The 20,710-nt window shown below is 36.0% G+C and overlaps 1 protein-coding gene across 1 annotated transcript in view; it reads right to left on the bottom strand.

Moving 5' to 3' along the window:
• Positions 1 to 19,694, bottom strand: part of LOC134279230 (protein angel homolog 2-like) — a 128,680-nt gene extending 108,986 nt beyond the window's left edge. The window contains exon 1 of the mRNA XM_062761582.1: positions 19,681 to 19,694. The gene's annotated coding sequence lies outside the window, so the exon portion shown is untranslated. The remainder of the gene's footprint in view (positions 1 to 19,680) is intronic.
• Between the last annotated feature and the right edge of the window lie 1,016 nt (positions 19,695 to 20,710).

Genomic DNA, 20,710 nt, shown 5'->3' with positions numbered 1-20,710 from the left:
ATAAATCACTATTTATCATTTACAAATCACAATTTAATACATTTTCAAATTCCAATTTTACATTTTCAAACTGTCCCTGAATATTTAGTCACATCAGTATATTCATTTAAGTGCACAATTAGTAAATAATCAGCTATACAAATTATTACGTACAACTGCTGACAGAATTTGAACATTACAGGAATACTCATTTAATATTGAAACAATGATTACATCTGCAACAGATATAATTTGTTTGATTTGTATGATTATTAAAGACAAAGCAGCCTCTAACTAGTCCCTTTCAGCTTCTGACCTCAAGCCAGCCTGGCTTACTGTGGTAGCCAAGGAAAGTTCCAACCAGTAATGCCCCAGGGTATCCCAAGCCTACTTACAATAAGCCTTCAACTACTTCTTAACAGTACCCAGTACAAGGGTTGTCCCAGAAAAATGCAAACTTTTTAAATATTTCATAAACTACTGGACCAAAATTAATCATTTTTGGCACAATATTGGGAAATGATATTTTCGTCATTTTGGCTAAATAATAAATAAGGTTGTGATGAAATATGCATTCAGAAATCAGGTGGTAAATATCGGTGGTTGGCGCATGGTAAATTCTTGACTTTCAAAATTTGCATTGACAGACAGCCACTGATGTTTTCTTTATTATCCGCCTATACGAAAATATAATATGATTAAAATGAAATTCTTAGAAACTGTATGATCTAGAGTTCTTGGGTGGAAAAAATAAATGCTCTGACATTATAAAGAAGAAAAATATGTTATATGCACAAACACTGTATGTTAGATATTGTCAAAAATGGCGATGTCGGGCGATAATGTGGTGCACCAAATTATCACTCAGTGTTGTGTGGAGCAGGGTGTGACCCTGTTCATACAGGAAAAGAGCTGGGGACTAGGGAACAACACTTGTCAAACAGATATATGGAAAACTGGTTTATACATAAGTTAAAGAGTTTCAAAGATTGATGGACTAGTTATACGATGGAAGAAGCCTTTAGTAGACCTACAAAAATGACTAAAAGGTCTAGTGCTGGACGTCATAAGTGGGAGCAGTTAGATTCATGATTGAAAAATTGTCTATTAGATGAATGAATTTCTTGACTTATTTTGAACTGTAGTATTTTTGAAATGGATAACGCGATAACTAAGACCATAATAAATATATTCCTAGATTCTCATCCCCGCCCGCCTGATTATTTACCCCCACCTCGACTTTTTTATTTGTTTATCTTCATCTTAATTCTGATCGAGATCGGTAACCAACTTCTCAACTTTCGTCTTAAATCCCGCGAATGTCGGCATGATTTTGAAAGCTTATTTGAAAGTCTTCTCTCTTCTAATCTTATTTGAAAGTCTTATCTCTTCTAATTCAAAAGATACTGTAGACGTACTTTTTTCCACGGGGTCATAATTACGCGGAATCTCAATTTCTGTTTAATCCGCGAGTAGAAAATTACGCGGATTTCTTAGACTGTCACTATATGCCTTACATTTATATTTAGTACGCTTGGACAAATTTCCGCGGAAAATTTGTGACCGCGTACATAGCGTAAATTAATACCACGCGGAAAAAAGTACTTCTACAGTATGACCAAGATTAATGTTTTTGTGACAGATGGAAAGAAGAATGAGATTTGTTATGAAAGCAGGGGATAAAAATGATACAGCTCCATCAAAGTGAAAAATTATATAGCTATAGAATATCCTTTTACTGTACTTTCTCTAAAAATAGACATTGGATAATATTTTAATTTGTTACCTACCTAATCAGTGACAGTTATTCATCATAATAAGTCTTGCTGTTGGGAAGGTCAGCATCTTTCAATCTTGTTTTTTCCTTTTGTTTTCATCAATTCCTGTCTGGCTGCAGCTGGTCATCTTTACATCTTGGAGGGTCAACATCTGTCAGCATTAATTTCCAGCTGTTACGAGCAAATGCTCTTTTCAACATTCATCAACAAAACATCAACACCATTCTTTGAGTGCTTTGGAGATTTGGACATCTGCAAGTCCTGCTTCTCCATAAATCATCTCAGATGTCCCAGCTCTAAAATTAAATATTTCAGTCCTATATTTTCTGTAAAAGAATGAGACAAGATGTACAGTAATTATTAAATTAGAAAAAAGTAAAAATCAGTAATCTCAGTAATTTTGTCATACCAAGCTGAAGGGTCCCAATTATTGATAATATCAAGCAAACTAGGCTCTCATGAAATCTGCTTAATTCCCACTTGGTTTGGTCTCAAATTCTTCAAACTTCAAAAAAGAGGAAACATATGTATATTAATATGTATCTTTTGACCCCCCCCCCCATTGTGGTTCCTTTCTATCCCGGGGGGGGGGGGGGGGGGGGGTCGGGTCTTGATTTGAGTAAATTTGAATCTATGCTACCTGAGCATGATTCACAATAGTGTCGCCTTTCCTATTCAAGTGGTCCTTGAAAAGAAAATTTTTAAAGGATGTCATTAATCTTTCACTTATTTGTATATTAATCTCTCCTTGAAAGTTCTTCATTTGAATAAAAATGAAAGATAATGGATAAAGTTTTTACCTCTATTTTAACAGGTATAAATAACCAGCACTTATATCAATTGAGTCATCTACTTAATCAGGGCTGTGATCAGTTTTATCTCCTAAATGAGGTGCCAGCCAAGGCTTTCGAGTCTCATGAGCGCCCTTGCGAACTTAGCCTGGGACCAAATGGTGCCTGGTATCCATCTGCTTCCACATGGAGGCATCGCATAGGACTTGTTGTGGAGAGGCTATGTACTGGCAGTGGAAGACTTACAAATTGCTTCCCTTTTCGCATTTCTGCTAGCCAGCGGTGATGGTTGAAAGTGAGAGGTGACAAGCACACAGACACTAACACCAACACACTAGACGCGTCACACAACATTAAGCAGACTGTTAGTAGTTTTAGTAGCTTGCTATGATGATTTGTATGTACAGGTAAACTTCGTTACCTCGACATCGACGGGACAGTTGGAAAATGTAGATCGAGATATTCGAGGTGTCGAGATATCAGAGTTGCGACTCAACGTTCTTAATTTTACTGCATAGCAAAACCATAGACCTAATCTGAACAGACGTGTGACTACAGGTACCTACATGTCTTCAATTAGACTGTAGCTCGTTAGTTTCAGCTATCCCTCTATATTTATGAGAACAGGATACGAAATGCGCTCTATAAACTCCAAACCGGTTTATGAAATGCTTTCTTTTTTATCAAGATATTCTCATTTTACTAAAACCGTTTTCCATCCAGCATTTGATCCGCGTGCCACTAGCACTGTCAGAACAGGATACAAAATGCGCTCTGTAAACTCCAAACCGAAACGGTACAAAGTCGACTTCCGAGATACTGAAAAAATTAATGCGTATATTTTTTAAATTATTTCATTTCACTTCTTTTTTATTTCATAATCATTAATTTTCATTTCATTTTAAAACCAAAATTTAATTGTGATTGTGCATTAAACAAACTTGATGTTACATATGCATTCATATTACGGCTTATACAATAGTCGTGCATGTCGTAGATTTGATTGATTCCTCATCCTGTTGAATGCATTTTTACCACAATTTTTAAGTTAAATTGAATTCAATGTATATATTGTTCATTGTCATTCAGTTACTTTTTTAAATAAATTAAAATGTTTAAGGTTTGTTAGATTTTGTCATAAATAAATGGCTTTACATTTACGCAGAATCAAGAAGATTTATCGATGATATTACTCAAGCTGAAATTAAATAATTAACATCTCGGAGACAACGAGAGGGCTTGGAATTCCCTACAAACACATTTCTACAGAGCAATATGTAGTCAAAACATGGTTGTGAAAGGTGTGAATTTCTGACGACATTGAGATACATGGATTGAGTCATCCATGCATGACGAGCGACCAGCTGACAAACAATTTGGTTAAGTAGAGCAGAAAATTGCCCAGATGTTGACATATACAAGGTAAATTTTGCTCTCGGGACTGTGAATGTACGTCGAGATAGGCGAGGTAGTCGACATTGCCGAGGTCGACATATCAGAGTTTTTGCAAATCATTTATATAGTAAATAATGCTGGGACCGCGGACGGACGTCAACATATCCCAGGTTGTCGACATATCCGATGTCGAGATACCGAAGTTTACCTGTAGTTTGTTAGGATGATTTGTTAGGATGATTTTAAGTAGTTTGTTAAGAGTGATTGGTTTGTAATTTGTTAGAGTTATTTGTTATTAGTTTGTTAAAGTTGTTAGATCCCAGCCCCGTCCAACGATGAAAGAGCAAGCCGCTTCCAAGTCCTTATTACACCATTTCCAACGATGAAGTCCCGGCAAAGAGAGAACAGAGAAGATTATACAAAGAAAAATACAACAGAATAAAACTCGAACTGTCCAAACGGGACAAAATACCCCCCACTGGCTTTTTCAGAAGTAAGTTTTTCCATAATAAAGATATGTATCAAACACGAATTATGAAATATTTCTTCCAGTGACCTTGAACTTCCCCAAATGACCTTGGGTCAAGATCATGACACACCCTTGGGTCATGGGCAATCTTTGGGTGAAATGAGCACCTACCAAGTTTATCCATAAGAAAGATATGGACCGGACACGAATTATGAAATTTTTCTTCCAGTGACCTTGAACTTCCCCGAATGACCTTGGGTCAAGGTCACGACACACCCTTGGGTCATGGGCAATCTTTGGGTGAAATGAGAACCTACCAAGTTTATCCATAAGAAAGATATGGACCGGACACGAATTATGAAATTTTTCTTCCAGTGACCTTGAACTTCCCCGAATGACCTTGGGTCAAGGTTACGACACACCCTTGGGTCATGGGCAATCTTTGGGTGAAATTAGAACCTACCAAGTCTATCCATAAGAAAGATATGGACCAGACACGAATTATGAAATTTTTCTTCCAGTGACCTTGAACTTCCCCAAATGACCTTGGGTCAAGGTCATAACACACCCTTAGGTCATGGGCAATCTTTGGGTGAAATGAAAACCTACCAAGTTTTTCATAAGAAAGATATAGACCGGACACGAATTATGAAATTTTTCTTCCAGTGACCTTGAACTTCCCCAAATGACCTTGGGTCAAGGTCATGACCACCCTTGGGTCATGGGCAATCTTTGTGTGAAATTTGAACCTACCAATTTTATCCATAAGAAAGATATGGACCAGACACAAATTATGAAATTTTTTCTTCCAGTGACCTTGAACTTCCCCAAATGACCTTGGGTCAAGGTCATGACACACCCTTAGGTCATGAGCAATCTTAGTGTGGAGTAGATTCTAATGTCCCATTGTGAGAAAGATATGGACCGGACACGATTGCACAGAGAGATGGACAGACAGACAGACGGACAGACAGACAAGGTGATTCCTATATACCCCCCAAACTTCGTTTGCGGGGGGTATAAAAAACAAAAACATCTACTAGAAAAGAGGTGCTGAGGGTGGGGGAGGGGAGGAAAATGTTAGTACTTAGTAGGAGTGCCTAAATGATAATGAAACGATCTTACTTTGGCTTCTTTTTTAATGACTAAGAAATACCTCCATTCCAGCATTGTTGGCATGCTGTTCAGATCCAATATGCCCAGCTCCTCCAAATCCTCCAACGATGAAGAGCCAGCCACCTCCAAGTCCACCATCTCCAACGATGAAGTCCCAGCAAAGAGAGAACAGAGAAGATTAGACAAAGTAAAAAAACAACAGAATAAAAAAACAAAACAAAAATATTATAAAAGAGGTGCTGAGAGAGGGGGTGGAGGGAAATGTTAGTCCTTAGTAGGAGTGCCAAAATGATAATGAAACGATCTTACCTTGGCTTTTTCTGAACTAAGAAATACCTCCATTCCAGCGTTGTTGGCATGCTGTTCCAATCCAATATGCCCCGCCTCCTCCAAATCCTCCAACGATGAAGAGCCAGCCACCTCCAAGTCCACCATCTCCAAAGATGAAGTCCCGGCAAAGAGAGAACAGAGAAGATTAGACAAAGAAAAACAACAGAATAAAAAAACAAAACAAAAATATTACAAAAGAGGTGCTGAGAGAGGGGGAGGAGGGAAATGTTAGTCCTTAGTAGGAGTGCCAAAATGATAATGAAACGATCTTACCTTGGCTTTTTCTGACTAAGAAATACCTCCATTCCAGCGTTGTTGGCATGCTGTTCCAATCCAATATGCCCCGCCTCCTCCAAATCCTCCAACGATGAAGAGCCAGCCACCTCCAAGTCCACCATCTCCAACGATGAAGTCCCGGCAAAGAGAGAACAGAGAAGATTAGACAAAGAAAAAACAACAGAATAAAAAAATCAAAACAAAAATATTATAAAAGAGGTGCTGAGAGTGGGGGAGGGGAGGGAAATGTTAGTACTTAGTAGGAGTGCCAAAATGATAATGAAACGACCTTACCTTGTTTTTTTTAATTACTAAGAAATACCTCCTTTCCAGCGTTGTTGGCATGCTGTTCCAATCCAATATGCCCAGCCCCCTCCAAATCCTCCAATGATGAAGAGCCAGCCACCTCCAAGTCCTTATTCCACCCTCTCCAATGATGAACAGCCAGATGCCTTCAAGTCCACCATCTCCAATGATGAAGATCTCATGTTTACCCTTTATCCTGTGGATAACCCGCATTGTTTTTTAATTGATTTCATACTGTTTTGAAGTCACAATAGATTTTGCACAAGAGTGATTTAAATTTAGTGGATTTCTATGTACCAGGTTTTATAGTTATGTACGAAACATTGGATAAAAAGAAATTCATATGATTTTCAGCTAGATATAATTTTTTCTAAAACTCGTATTTTTTATCCCCTAGCCGTGCAAAGCTCTAAAAACACAAATTATGGTAGATTCCAAATATGTTTTTGATTTACTTACTGGTAATTTACTTATGAATTGGCTAATGTTGTCATACTTAATTTGAATTTAGGTTAATTGATGATCTAGCTAACATGTATCTCACTAACCCATCCACCCTGCCTAACTTCTGCCATGGACCAAGTAAAAAAATATTTCAACCACGCCTGCAATTACCTCATTATCAATTCAAAAAAAAATAGATTTTAAAAACATGTCAGCTCAATAAAAGCTTTCATAACTTCAGGCAATTTAGTCTCGCACCAAATGAATGTTCTTGTATATAATATGCATTGGTTATTTAATAGAAGCAAATCCAAGCAAGTTCCTTTGTGGGATCTATTGTTTCTTGGGAATGGACCAGCTATATATCCTTGTTTTTTAATTCACCTGAAAAATTTAGATTAGTTCATCCAGGTAAGGCAGATGCTGTATCTGATGCATGAGTGGTAAAGCATGTGCATTCCCGCATTATGTAGGTGCAATACTTTTATCAACGTATAAGTGTTAAGCTGGGGTAGGATTAAGTTTATATTTATTTAAGGAATGAGTGTTTAATTTTTTGATTTCCTGTGTGATAAATCAAGTGGGTTGCATAATAATTTGGTGTTTACGCATAAAATTATCATGCAACCCAATCAATTGATCATCATTATGAAATCAAAACATAGGCTATTAGAGATTACAGAGCTCACCTCAACGAATGTCTTTAAGTAAGGCAAAGTCTTTCAATTAACCAACAAAAAGTGTATATCCAAAATTTTTGCAATTTTGATTTGATACTTTGGAATAAACCTCATATACCGGTATATAAAAACTTCAAACTAGTTCTTCATCATGAAAACGTAATCAAAATCCAGCATCTGAAGCAAGTTTGAGAGTTTTATCCATTGATGCATCATTTGTGCAAGTTTGGTTTATATACTAGTAAGCCTTATAGTTTCTTGGTAATAGACCTGCACCCATAACTTTTACGAGGTCAATTATCTGGAAAATGTTTGTCAAATTCAGCATCTGAAGCAAGTCCATTAGTGTGCATCCTAAGATTGCAAGTTTGCTCAAAATAGATCTCGAGCTCAGAGTTACCAGGTACTTGGAAATGAAACCTGTATAAAAAGATAAGCTTAACTTTCACTAATCCAGAAAATGTAGGTCAGATTCAGAATCCGAAGCCAGCCTAGTAGAATGCACCATTAAATGTACCATCCATGCACGTTTGGTCATTATAGGGCTCAAAGTTACTTGGAAATGAGACCAGCACCAAAAACTTGAACCTGTTCACTCAACCGGAAAACGTAGTCAGATTCAGCATCTGAAGCAAGTCTGGTAGTATGCATCCTAAGATGTATTATCCATGCAGGTTTAAAGTCACTATAGAGCTCATAGTACCTTGGAAATGAATCATGCACCAAAAACTTTAACGTGTTCACTCAACTGGAAAATGTAGGTCAGATTCAGCATCCGAAGCAAGTCTGGTAGTATGCATCCTAAGATGTACCATCCATGCAAGTTTGGTCATTATAGGGCACTTAAACCTGTTCACTTAACCGGAAAATGTAGGTCAGATTCAGCATCCAAAGCAAGTCTGGTAGTATGCATCCTTAGATGTACCATCCATGCATGTTTGGTCAACATAGGGCTTATAGTTACTCAGAAATGAGACCTCCACCAAAAACTGCACCAAAAATGTTAACCTGCTCCAGAAACATTGACCTGGTCATTCCTTTGCTGAAATTGCAGCATCTGAAACTTTGACTGGTACAATGAAATTTACACACTAGAACCATCTTCCATGCATGTCTAATCAATATAGGACACAGAAGTACTTAAAAAGAAAACTGCTCCAAAAAACTTAATTAACCTTATCCCGGGACGCCGACACCAACGCCGAGGGTATTACATAAGCTCCCCCAACTTCGTTGAGGTGAGCTAAAAATCTGACAGTTATATCGATCTTTACATTACCGGTAACATGCTCTTGAATCTGCAAATCTTCTAATGCTGTCTCTATATTTGTCCCGCCCCACATGTGATTTTTTTTAACCATGCCTATTGATGAACCAGTACATTTATGTAGAAATAAAGTACATTAAAATTGTAATTTTATCTCGGACAAATTAATTTAAGACATTGGAATGTAAATATTTTGCAATGGATCAAATCAAAGCCTTTGATATTCATGTCATTTATCAAGAAATATTGGTCAGATATGGTCTGTATTGAGAATTCTATGATGTGTCAGCTTAATATTAGCTATGCAAGTTTAGATACAAGTAGTCCTTGTAGTTACCCATTACTTAGAAAATGGCTCTGCTCCAAAATCTTCAAAAATTTTCATTTATTCTAATCTAATGTATGCTAGACTCAGCATCTGAAGCAAACCTGCTAAGCTGTTTTCTCACTGCACCATAGCCATTGTAGTTATGCAGTTTAACTTGGTTGCTCATTCAGAAAATTTAGGTCAGTGTCAGCATCCCAAGCATCGATCTCTGATGCATGCAAGTCTGGTCCCTTGTGTAGTTTGGTATAGGTAGGGCTTATAGCTACTTAGAATTTGACTTGCTACTTTAACTTTATATAATCAGTTTAATCAATGCCAATGTGGGTAAAGAATATGCCCATCTCAACTTTGTTGTGTTAAGAAAATATCTAGAAATTATACATATTTAATTTGCTTATACATGTATTTAGATTTCAAATGTTTGGATTTTTCCTCACTTTTTTTCAAGTACTTATTTTAGAATTACATACTTTGAATTCAGATAAACTATAATTTAAAAAATTATTTCCTCACATTTAGGGTACCCTTAAGGGCCTTAAGAAGCTAGATTTAGAATCCCATTTGGCCATTTAACCATGCACAAATGATTTGTGTTCACTTTGGTTAAATTGGGCCAGTGCATGATTCTTCAGAAAAAGTATAAAAATGGTGATCACTTTACAGATGGAATGGTAGACGGCCAGAAGGACAAACATGGGTGACCTGACAGAATTTCAACTCAGGTGAGGTAAAAAAATAATATATTCTTGGTGTACTTTTGTTGCAGCTTATCCACATCATCACATCATATTTGCAATTAAAGGCTATACTGAGTAGTTACTTGCAGGCATGTAGGAACAGGGGGGTTGTGTGTGTGTGTGTGTGTGTGTGAAAGGGTGTGTGTGTGTGTGAAAGGGGGGGGGGGTTGTTGTTAACTAAAATTCTGGTTCTCATGCCCACCCCTCCATCCACCCACACTTTTTTATTGCAGTTTTGTTAAGTAACTTTAAGGTAATAGAGTACTGTATGAATAAAATTTTGTATTGAAAAGAGTTGGAACCTATTTATGTATTTAAAAAAAACTCCTTGAAATAAGCAAAAAGATGCTTTTTTACAGCTAAATAAAGCTATATAGCTAATTCAAGCCTGATTTAGATAAATCTAGCATGCAAAGATCCAAAGGTTTGACCCCCTCCCTGGAAAATTTGCAGTCATTAAATGCATACACTTCACAACCTGAAAATGACCTTGGAATCCCCCCTCCCCCCACTAGAAAACAAAAAAACTGTCAAGAATATGAAAAATCATAGATATGAAAGAATATGAATCATTTGAAGTCAATCACCACCAACCCCCTTCCTGACAAAATAGGTTTTAATCATTTAGAAAAGAGTTTATTAAGAAATATCTGGGCTGAATTTGTTTTTGACTGTCCATGGAATAAATTTCTGGATCAAAGCCTGATCTAGTAATTGTTATGCATAAGCATCGGAAGCAAATTGAAAGGGGGGGGGGGGGACTTAACCAACAAAAAAAGGTAGATCCCAATTCTCAATGCCTATATTATGTCTATCTTTGCAAAAAAAGGGGGCTACCCCCCCCCCCTTTTAGCCCCCCGGTTCTGATGCCTATGTTATGGACCTCTTTAACAATGTTCGATTCTATTATTCTGTAATTTAGGCTCAATTAGTGAGTTACTCTTTGTTGAAAGTAACTGCTCCAGAATAACTAACTAAATTTAGGCTCAATTAGTGAGTTACTCTTTGTTGAAAGTAACTGCTCCAGAATAACTAACTAAAATAGTGGGAATGGTAAGAATCTATGATATTAAAAAACTACTTTGTAAGGGTGTGTTCCCATTTCGGCTTAACTACATGAAATATAGGTAAGAAAAAGTGAAAAAGTACTAAGGCGAAATGGGAATTTTAGTATTTGTAAATATTATTTCTAGGTTGATATAAGAATTCAAAAAATAATTTTTTTTTGATTGAATTTAATAATTATTGGGAATTTATGAATACAGTGAATGAAATAATACGTGTATCAGGTCCAATAAGTTTTGCGTTTAATCGCAATAATATTGCGTTTAATCGCAATATTTTTTGTGTGTTAAATCGCAAAGATTATAATAAATACTAGTATGATCCGATTCTTCAAAGAAGAGCCGTTTGGTTTTGTGTCTTTTTGAAAATGTTGCAGTTTGTGAGATTTTAAGTTTAACAATGGCATCCTAACAACCAAGTTTCTAAAAGCTTTTAGAGCCCAACACTTTTAACGCAGCCATTAATCAATTCCTTAGGTATTCTGTTATGGGTCAGAATTACCCGAAATGCCAGCAAAGATCAATAACACAATTTAAACTTAACAATAATTTATTTACAGTAATATATAATAAATATATCAAACATAAAGTACAAACTTAGCAAGAATCTAAAAATACATACATCAGAGTGTCCGTTGCTGCACACAATGTCCCAGTGAAAATATATATCCCAGTTATATCTCAATAATGCTTATACGACAAAGTATATCTATGCATCGAATTTGACAGGGTATTTATACAATAATATAAATCTAGAATATTCTAGAAATTGTTAAAACATGATATTACTGGAACAATTTGGACATACACAAAATTTAAGAATGTTCTAGATAAAATGACTAAACATGTTGACCACTCTGGAATGTTCAAGAACTTTAATGTTACTAATTATATACATAATGAAACAATACACATCTCACAACACCTCCCCCCTTAAAAAGTTTGAATGTCAATGAAAAACTTAAATTGTAAAACATGTACATTAATACAAAATCTAGTATGTTTACGATACTCTTGACAAGGCGTCTGCAATAACATTGTCTTTGCCTTTGATATGCTTAATTGTTATGTTGTATTCTTGTAACAACAAACTCCATCTAATCAGTCTTTGATTCTTGTTTGACAATTTATGCAAAAATGTCAGGGGGTTGTGATCAGTATACACAAGAATTGGATGCAAAGTAACATTCAAATAAACATCAAAATGCTGTAAAGCTAACAACAAAGCAAGGCATTCTTTTTCAATAGTAGAATAATTTCGTTGACATTTTGTAAGTTTCTTTGAAAAATAAGAAACAACTCTATCTACATTATCACTATGTTCTTGAAACAAAGCTGCCCCGATTCCAACATCACTAGCGTCAACAGTAAGCTTAAATTGCTTAGAAAAATCTGGAGTTGACAGAACTGGGTTGCTCATCAGGATAGATTTGATTTTATGAAAGGATTTTTCACAGTCCTTTGTCCATTCAAAGTTAACCCTCTTTTGTAAAAGATTTGTAAGTGGACTAACTACTGAGGAAAAATTTGGACAAAATTTTCTGTAAAACCCAGCCATGCCCAAAAACCTCATTAATTCTTTCTTGTTTGTAGGAATCGGGAACTTTGCAATAGCTTCCACTTTAGCCATTATGGGTGTAACATAACCTTGACCTACTTTATGACCTAAATACTCTACATAAGCATGACAAAATTCGCTCTTCTCAAGATTCACAGTTAAGTTTGCTTTAGCTAAAATGTCAAATAAAGCACGCATGATTCGGAGATGTTCGTCCCATGTGTTGCTATATATGACGACATCATCAATGTAGGCCTCGCATCCCTCAAGGTCTTGAAGAAGGGAGTGAATCATCCTTTGGAATGTAGCCGGTGCGTTTTTCATGCCAAAAGGCATTACTTTATACTGGTAAAGTCCATCTGGTGTAGCAAAAGCAGATATTTCTTTTGCTCTTTCTGTTAACGGTACTTGCCAGTAGCCTTTCAACAGGTCAAATTTACTGACAAATTTCGCATTTCCAATGTTGTCAATACAGTCATCGATTCTAGGTATTGGATATGAATCAGTTTTGGTAACAGAATTCACCTTTCTAAAGTCTGTACATAATCGGTAAGAACCGTTCTGTTTTGGTACAAGAATACACGGTGAGCTCCAATCACTTTTACTAGGTTCAACAATGTCATTGTCCAACATGTACTGCACTTCCCTTCTTAGGTACTGCAATTTTATTGGATTCAGACGGTACGGATGTTGTTTGATAGGCAGAGCGTCGCCAACTATAACATCATGACAAGCTGCATTAGTTTTCTTTGGAACATCCGAGAAGATTTGATGATACTCATTCATCAAGTTTTTAACTTGTTCTTTTTGGTGAATGTTCAAATGTCCAAGTTTGGCATCAAAATCAGCCAAAATTTCTGAATTTTTCAAGCGAACACTCTGATTACAATCTTTCTCATTCATTTCTACACTCGTATCACTTTCAATACAATTTTGAACAGTCTTAGCATTGGCTAAAGTGGAAACTGGTTTTACAGAATTTCGGTCACACCTTTCAAAATACTAGTACTCTTTTAACATGTTAATGTGACAAACCCGTTTCTCTTTACGTCGACCTGGTGTCTTAACTACATAGTTTACATCACTGATCTTGCTTTCAATTTCATAAGGACCATAAAATCTGGCCTGTAAAGGATGACCAGGAATAGGTAAAAATACAAGAACCTTATCACCTGGCTTAAACACCCTATTTCTGGCATCTTTGTCATACCACATTTTCATTTTCATCTGAGAATTCTTCAAATTTTCTTGTGCTAATTTACAAGCTTTGTAAAGTTTTTCTTTGAAATCAGACACATAATCTAAAAGATTAAGATCACTAGTCTCAGTCAGCCACTTTTCCTTCAACAATTTCAAAGGACCTCTAACTGTATGTCCGAACACCAATTCAAAAGGACTGAACCCAAGAGACTCCTGGACTGCTTCTCGTGCAGCAAATAGCACAAGATGAACCCCTTCGTCCCAGTCTTTTTCATATTGGTAACAATAGGTCTTCAGCATTGTTTTTAGGGTTTGATGAAAACGTTCTAGCGCTCCCTGGGACTCAGGATGATAAGCAGTTGATCTATATTGCCTTATACCCAACTCATGCATGACTTGCTGGAACAACCTCGACATAAAATTTGAGCCTTGATCCGACTGAATTGCCTTGGGTGCTCCTACAAAACTGAAAAACTTGGTTAGGGCCTTAACTATGCTCTTTGCCTTTATATTCCTTAGAGGTATGGCTTCAGGAAATCGAGTGGATGTACACATAATGGTAAGTAAATACTGGTTTCCAGATCTGGTCCTAGGCAAAGGTCCTACACAATCCACTAATACTCGACTAAACGGTTCTTCAAAAGCTGGAATGGGTTGGAGAGGAGCAGATGGTATCTTCTGATTTGGTTTACCTACCATCTGACAGACATGGCATGACTTGCAAAACTTCGAAACATCCTTTCTTAGCTTAGGCCAATAAAAATGACTCAAAATCCTATTATAAGTCTTATTGATACCTAAATGACCAGCCATAGGTGTATCGTGAGCTAAACTCATGACATCTCGACGATAAGCAGCTGGGACCACTATCTGGTGAACAACACGCCACACTTCATCTGGAGAAGCATCAGGTGGTCGCCATTTTCGCATAAGGATGCCATCTTTCATATAGAAGCATTTTCCAACTTTAGTAGCCTCTTCTGGTGGAAGTGCCCTCTTACTAAGTTGAATGATATCTGGGTCTTTATGTTGTTCAGAGAGTAAACGTTCTCGGCTGAGGATGTCCTTGCCTTGGCTAACTAGTGGATGAAACTCATCATCCTCACCACCAAATTTTGGTAAAAATTCTTTCTTCTCTTGCTTCTTGATATTGTGTGGTTCCATGCTTGTTTGAGTGCCATCAAGGTCAGATAAGAAAGTGTCATTCAAATCAATATCAACAGAGGAATTCGTCTCATCAAAGGCTTGAGTATGGTCTGCCTCCATTTCTCGTCTTCTGGCCATCGCTCTAGTAACAGCACAGGCTGGATAAATGTCATCATCTTCATCATTATACATGACATCTGGAGTGATCTTCTCACAAACTATAGGATCTGGTACAACTTTTCCACCAGCCAGATCGTTGCCTAACAACAAAGAAATGCCTGGAACGGGAAGAGTAGGTCGAACACCTACGATAACAGGTCCAGTAACTAAATCTGACTTCAAACTAATTCTATGCAGGGGAACATCAATGACGCCTAGCTCCACACCCTGTAATAAAACTGACCCACTAGTAGAAGTCTGCTCAGACAAAGGAAGCACGCCCTCTAACAATAACGTCTGTGCAGCACCAGTATCTCTCAAAATCTGGACAGGTTTTATTTCGCTAGAGTCACCGAGTGAAACAAATCCCTGAGACATAAAGGGCTTATAATCCTCCATAGAATCAATAGAACTGGACTGTGAACCCTGGACATCAGGAGTGTCAGAACAAATCGAAACTAAGGCTTCTCTATCACCTCTAACTGCCGCACAAGCATGTGGTTGAGTTTTATCAAAATCATTTTTTCTCTTAAGTTTAAAGCATTCACTGATCAGATGACCCTTTTTCTTACAATAACTACAAGTAGGAAGCGACCCTATTCCAGACGATCCTTCAACACGTCCTGAACCGGACTTAAAACCACCTTGGGATGGAGACTGGGAACTTGTGAAAGACTGAGACCCTGAACCACTCTTTTTATATGTGTCTGAATTGGTAGAATTACTGCTAGTCTGAGATCTTGAAACAAAATTCTTTTTATGAGACAGAGCATAAGTATCAGATATGACTGCTGCCTCTTCAAGAGTTTTCACATTCTTATCTTCTAAATGTGTTTTCAAATCTTGAGGAACACATTCCTTAAACTCTTCTACCAGGATGACTTGGCGCAAATTAGCAAAAGTTTTATCAAGTTTCTTAGATCTAAACCAGTGATCGAATAAATCTTCTTTCTCTCGTGAAAATTCAACAAATGTTTGATTATCAAACTTTCTATACTTTCTGAACTTTTGTCTATACGCTTCAGGTACTAATTCATATGCTTTTAATATTGCTGCTTTGACCTTCTCATAGTCTGAACTCTCAACTACCCCTAGTGCAGAGTATACCTCAGCCGCTTTTCCAACCAGTACACTTTGTAACATTGTTGACCAAACATTTCGTGGCCATTTAAGATTCTCTGCTACCTTTTCGAATTGTGGAAAATATTTGTCTACAGATTTTTCTTGAAATTTTGGAACTAATCTGATATTTTTTGCTGCATCAAATTCAGTTTTGACAACTGACGGTTCTGGTTGGTTCTGTAATTTTAATTTCTCTAATTCAAAGTTCATTTCACGCTCTCTTTCTCGCTCTTGTCTTTCTCTTTCTCGCTCTTGTCTTTCTAATTTGTCTAATTCAAATTTTCGTTCATTCTCTCGTTCTTCTCTTTCTCTTTCTAATTTTTCTCTTTCAAATCGCATTTTCTCTAACTCTAATTGAAACTGATATTCTGCCATTTTATAAGAGCCTAACTCTGATTTAACTGTATATTCTGGAAGATCGTATTTTTCAAAGATGTTTTCTTCTACTAGTTTGTTTGCAACCTTAATTCTAATGTCTTGCTTTTTCTGAGAGGATTTAACATCTAACCCAAAATGCAAACCTAATGCGATCAAGTCATCCTTTTTTAACGTATCAAAAACCTGAACACTTGGTGAACTAAGAAAGTCTGTGACCGAAAACACCATGTTGATTTCTGCTGGCTTATAATTAAATTTAACGGTTCAATTAACAAAAATTCTGACAATAAACTGCAAAAGTGCAAGAAATTCTTTATCCCGGACGAGCCCCCAATTCTGTTATGGGTCAGAATTACCCGAAATGCCAGCAAAGATCAATAACACAATTTAAACTTAACAATAATTTATTTACAGTAATATATAATAAATATATCAAACATAAAGTACAAACTTAGCAAGAATCTAAAAATACATACATCAGAGTGTCCGTTGCTGCACACAATGTCCCAGTGAAAATATATATCCCAGTTATATCTCAATAATGCTTATACGACAAAGTATATCTATGCATCGAATTTGACAGGGTATTTATACAATAATATAAATCTAGAATATTCTAGAAATTGTTAAAACATGATATTACTGGAACAATCTGGACAAACACAAAATTTAAGAATGTTCTAGATAAAATGACCAAACATGTTGACCACTCTGGAATGTTCAAGAATCTTAATGTTACTAATTATATACATAATGAAACAATACACATCTCACAACACCTCCCCCCTTAAAAAGTTTGAATGTCAATGAAAAACTTAAATTGTAAAACATGTACATTAATACAAAATCTAGTATGTTTACGATACTCTTGACAAGGCGTCTGCAATAACATTGTCTTTGCCTTTGATATGCTTAATTGTTATGTTGTATTCTTGTAACAACAAACTCCATCTAATCAGTCTTTGATTCTTGTTTGACAATTTATGCAAAAATGTCAGGGGGTTGTGATCAGTATACACAAGAATTGGATGCAAAGTAACATTCAAATAAACATCAAAATGCTGTAAAGCTAACAACAAAGCAAGGCAAACAATCTCAGCTAATTAAGAATGTGTCACTGGTATTAATAGACATATCAGTTTGGTAGGACACATCGGCCAATCTGTTTTCATTTGATTTGTTTTTGATTCCATATGATTCCATCTCATAAATTCTCGTGTTCTCTTCTTTACTGTATGTGATCAAAGGAAAGGTTGTGAATATACAAAAAACTGGGTTTAAACTTTGTGACCGCAACGTGGAGTGATAGTTTTTCAATCATTATTTCTTTTCCGGTCTTTTATTTCGAAAATCCTTTAAAATTGTTTGCATAGTTTTAAAGTTTAATAGTAGAGAAAACAATATAGGAAATGTCATTAAAACTTTAACAGGAATATAAATATCTATACATGCTGAAGCTTTGTTTCTTTCTTAGGTTGTCTTTGTTTTTACAGACCGACACTTCTTTCTCCTCTTTAAATCCAAACCAGTGATTTAACCATTCAGAAGATGCTTGTTCAGAAGAATCAGATTCTATAAAGCTTAACAATATACAATTTTCCTTATAGGTTACAACATATCAGCTTGGGGCCATTGCACTCTTCAAAGATCAATAGAAATGATCAATTTTTAATACAAAGATTATTGCGTTTAAACGCAAAAATTATTGCGATTAAACGCAATAATTATTGCGATTAAACGCAAAAATATTATTGCGTTTAATCGCAATAATTATTGCGCTTAAATGCAATCTTTTGCGATTAAATGCAAAGTACACGCAATGATTATTGTGATTAATCGCTATCTTTTGCGTTTAAACGCAATAATTATTGCGATTAAACGCAATGTTTTGCGTTTAAACGCAAAAATTATTGCAATTAAACGCAATAAAAAATATTTCTTTCTATGAACTGGCCTCAACGAGCTTCCGTATTTTAAGACTATGCGAGAAATAAAATAATTGTGCTCGAATGTGAAAAATAAAACATGCATTCCAAATCTCAACTAGTGCTAATTGTAACGGGGACCGTTACAGATGTTCCCCAAACGCTCCCCAACTCCCTTTTGGTGCCATATTCCCTGTAATCTCTATTAAATAAGAAATACTTAATGGAATTTAAACTTATCAAGGTCTTCCCAGAAGAACACAAAATATATTTATATTAAAGCATTGTACGCTTGTTCATGTGCGTAACGGCCATATTATCTTGTCTACACTATCTATATATTTTAATATACTTGATATCAAAGATGTTATCCAAAAGTATTAAAAAATACACTAATTCGAGTGTATTTTTTATTTTACTCATTTCACGTGCAGGCACGTGCAAGCAAGTGCATGATGAATACACCTTCTTGTAGGAGTCCCTTATATTTATCTATGTTCTAAATCCCATCCTGTTTGGTTAAAAAACAAGGGAGTTATAGCCATTTGAAGTTTCAGCCAATCAGATTGCAGCACACATGCATGCGCGTGATTTCATGAATTTTTATCTTAATTGTATTGAAGGATATCTTAATGAATGACTATATTTTAAAATTCCAAACATTTCGTCAAAAAACAAAATAAATATAGCCATTTAAAGTTTCAGCCAATCAGATTGCAGCACACGTGCATGCGCGTGATTTCATGAATTTCTTTCTATATCGTATTGTAGGATATCCTACTGCATGACTATCTTTTAAATTTCAAAGCATTTCGTCAAAAAACAAAGGAGATATAGCCATTTAAAGTTTCAGCCAATCAGATTGCAGCACGCACGCATGCGCATGCTTTCATGAAAATTTTTATATATCATGCTGTAGATCTTTATAATTTAAGACTTCGTTCAAAATTTCAAAAGATAATCACAAGAAACATGAAAAATATTGAGACTTTAGTTTCAGCCAATCAGAGCGAAGCGCACGTGCATGCTCGTGAGATCTTGCTATTTTGACCATGTCATCATGTCTATACTACTAATATATCCTTATATTATGAGTTTCAAAGCATTTCATCAAGAAATAAAAAAGTTGCGGCTATATCTATTATATTAGTAATTTCACGTGTTGCACGTGCGCGCTCTTGCAAGCACGTGCGCGAGGAACATGTCATTATGCATATACAACTAATATATACTTATATTATGAGTTTCAAAGCATATAGTCAAAAAATAGAAAAGTTACGGCTATATCTATTATACTGGTCATTTCACGTGTTGCACGTGCACGCTCTTGCAAGCACGTGCGCGGAAAATGACCTTGATTCCGCAAATCTACATAACATGTCTACTAACCCTAAAAAGGTTTTACCTACTTCGGATGAACAGTTTACAAGATCACTCGCGGACAAAAAAGTACCCAGGAAGAAGAAGAAAAATAACTAGAGCCGAGCTCCTTGCAAAGCAACGAGTAGGTCTTCCGTCCTGTTTGACCGGAAGTAACTTTCTTTTAAGAAAAAAAAGACATATGAAGTCAAAAAATGGTTTAATCCTCCAAATTTATGTTAATAATTGCAAAATTAAGCCATTTTTGGCAACTTCCGGTTGGACCGGAAGTACCGTAGACGGATGGAAAATTATAATCTAAGCTTCCAGTGACATATGATATCCAAAAACCTGTCAAGAACAGCAAAAATATGCAATTTTTGACTACTTCCGGTTTGACCGGAAGTGACCTTGCCGGACATATTTCGACGACCACATTAGATAAAACTTGACATTTTGTACAACTTTGCTTCTTTGACGTATTACAAATTCTCAATACTTTTTGAGATATAAAGGAAATACTTTCGGCCCCTCTAGGCCCTTCATTTTAGGGGCCAGCCCTTTTTTCGAGATATCATTTGAAAGATCGTGTAATTCTACACTTCTTTTGTTCTACATGTCTTAACAAAATATTTCTAGGTAAAAAGTTTTCTTTGAAAAGGTGTCAAAAATTTTGAAATTCTTGATAGGACTATTTTCGCGCCATATCGAGCGTCGGCGTTTCGTATGTCCGGTAAAAATGATATACTGAATTCACTTCTCCAAAGGTTCCTCTATCATCACTGAAAATTTCATACTTCTATCTTCAACGGTTTTTGAGAACATTGCCGGACAAAGTGACTCTCTAAAAATGACAAAATCGCAAAAATCTCCGAACCGGAAGTGACGTCATCAAAATAAAAA

This window comes from Saccostrea cucullata, unplaced genomic scaffold (assembly GCF_032062105.1).
Source record: "Saccostrea cucullata isolate Sc308-1 unplaced genomic scaffold, CSIRO_AGI_Scuc_v1 ctg604, whole genome shotgun sequence".
Classification (NCBI taxonomy): domain Eukaryota; kingdom Metazoa; phylum Mollusca; class Bivalvia; order Ostreida; family Ostreidae; genus Saccostrea; species Saccostrea cuccullata.
This window is presented reverse-complemented; position numbering and strand designations above follow the sequence as displayed.